Genomic DNA, 3,021 nt, shown 5'->3' on the forward strand with positions numbered 1-3,021 from the left:
TACAGGAGAAAAGTGACAGGAGATGTCACCGGGCGCTCCTTTTATACTCTCCCTCGGGGCGCCTCCCCGGCTGTGATTGGTCGAGCGTGACGGGCCAATAGGAAGGAGGATCGTATTTCGACCAATGAGAGAGGAGTATTATCAAGACCCATGAAAGTTCCATATCTTGAATGCATTTATGTATTATAATTACGTAATTGTGTTCATATAATTTGTGTGTATGTGTACACATGTGTATATGTGAAGACCTCGGTCAGAAACAAGTAGAGGTGCAGACATCAATGTTTTTCTAAAGAATATGAAGAAAAGGGAACAGGATGCATTAATAATCACCACTCACCAGCAACCACATTTTATTCCCATTCACCCAAAAGAAAAAACAACACGTGTTCAGGCAAGCTGTCTGGATGGATTTAATCCAGAATAAGGCAACCAACCTGACCATTCAAGCTTCCCCAGAAAGCAAGTCCCATTGAATTCAACAGGGCCTTCCCTGCAGAACACCACAGGACTGTAATGCAAACATATAGACTAGACTCTCTCTCCGGAATCCAACATGCTCCAAAATCAAAACTTTTTTCATTGATGGCTGAGATAGTGACCCTTTCCTGATGGCTCAATGTATGCAAACTCTGTTTTGTGCGCAAAATTATTACAAAATATAGGTATAAATTACCTTCTGGCTAGGTTTATATGGCTTATAAGAAACATAATAATGAATTTGTGCTTCGACTTGGGTTCCATCTCGAAGATATGTACAGCACAATTTGTGTGTATAATACACACACAGTATACAGAAATAAGGTGTTCCCAAATCCCAAACACTTGGGATCCCAAGCATTTGGATAAGGGAGATCCAACCTTATATTGATAATTCACAAGCAAAATCAACCCCTATTTGGATAGGGAGACCAATCTGTATATTGATAATGTGATAAGGAAAATCAAGCTCTATTTGCGGATATGGGAGACACTTATATATTCATATTGACAAGCAAAATCAACCTCTATTTTTGGATATGGGGCCACCAAAACCGTATATGTAACGACAAGCAAATACTTCTATTTCAAATGAGGGAGACTCAACTGCATATTATTCAGTGATAAGGTAAATCAACCTCTATTTCAGAAAGGGAGACTCAGCTTGTATATGATAATTGATAAGGAAAATCAAGCTCTGTTTGAATAAGAGAACTCAACCTAATCTACTGATAACTGATAAGGAATCAAGCTCTATTTTGGATAGGAAGACTCAACCCGTATATTGATAGCTGACAGCAAAATCATCCTCTATTTCGGATAAGAGAGACTCACCTATATATTAATAATTGATAAGAATATCAGACTCATTTTGGATAAGAGAGATTCAACCATAATACAGTAGTATGTTCTCAAGCAAAATCAACCTCTATTTCAATAAGGGAAACTCAATCTGCATATTGATCACTGATATATTGGTAATCCACAAGCAAATTCAACATCTAATGTCGAGGCATAGATGCTGATGTCCCTTAAGCAACTTTCCCTTACCTTTTTGACTTTAACTGGAAGCAAACTGGATTTTTCTTTTGGTAGAAAGGAAGGAAGGATGATCACAGTATATATATACTGTATTCTTTCCAATATTATATTGTTGTTGTTCTGCTGTTCTCTTAGATCACCAGCAGCACCCACTTTTTTTGGGGGGGGAAGCTCCCTTCAGCCTTGAATCTTCAAAGAGACTGGATTCCTGGAAGGATTAAAAAGAAAGACATATATCACAAATAAAATATTCTGGGTAATAATTTTAAAAGTCAATTTTTCGTATTCGTTTTTGTTTGGGGATGCTGAGAAAACGAGTCAATTGGTCTAAAATTAAAATGAAAACCCGTGTTGAGGGGAGAAGACACGCGTCAATGCATTCACACGAGCATCGAGTCAAAGATGCCGCATTTCCTGTGAAAAAAGGAGGACTCACGCCTTCCCCCAAACCCCCTTTTTTGTCCTAGACACATACCTCTTTATATTATATATTATTAATTAATTATTATTAGTTTTATTTGAAAAGCATGAGGCTCTCAATGGATTCGTGGAGAGAAGCACCGTCGGTTGCAGTTGTAATGGCCGGCCTTCTTCTCCTCCTCCTCCCTCCTCCTCCGCTCGCTTCGTCGCCTCAGAAAGTGAAGCGGTCGAAGGCGGTTCGAGAGAGGGCAGTCCACACACACTCACACACACATTCACACAACAGGGAACGTGGAAAGGAATACCACACATAACACAATTCTCCCACCCCCCCACACACTTAATTCTTCGTCGTGGCTTCCCCTGCTAAGGCCGCCTGGGGTTTAGTTCAAGGGAGGCAGCGGCGCCATTAATGGAATGGTGGTCATGCCGCGCAAAAAAATACCACTCCCAGAGTTCCTCGCGAGAGAAAAAATATCCTCTCTTTCTCCTCCTTTCTCTACCAGCTCAGCCAGTTTGGAACCGGTTTTGTGTTTGCAGTGAGATGTCTGAAAAGTGTGGGGGGGGGGGGGGGGTTGGAGGACGACGCCTTGGAAGGGCGAGGGTGGGGATATATATATACACACCACACACACACACACACACACACACATATATAGAAACCTAGGTATTGTTCTGTTGTTTGTTTCTATATCCTGCCTTTCTCCCAATTTAGGGACTCAGTGATAGGGAAACAATATGCATAATACATAATAGATAATACTGTAATAATATCCCATATCCGTATCCTATTTTATCTTTGAAATATTTTTTATATTTTATATGTGTGTAATAAAATAATTATATATAATAATATGTGTGTGTGTGTGTGTGTAAAAATAATATATGCACACATTGTTATATATATATAAGAACATTTTATATAAAATATAAAAATATATTTGTTCTGTGTATATAAAATATATGTATATACACAATGTATAATAAATATACAAATATATATATACCATATATAATATAAACATAAAATATATTTGTGTGTAGAAACTATATATAGATCTACACGCACAACATATATAG

This window comes from Sceloporus undulatus, chromosome 2, assembly GCF_019175285.1.
Source record: "Sceloporus undulatus isolate JIND9_A2432 ecotype Alabama chromosome 2, SceUnd_v1.1, whole genome shotgun sequence".
Lineage (NCBI taxonomy): Eukaryota > Metazoa > Chordata > Lepidosauria > Squamata > Phrynosomatidae > Sceloporus > Sceloporus undulatus.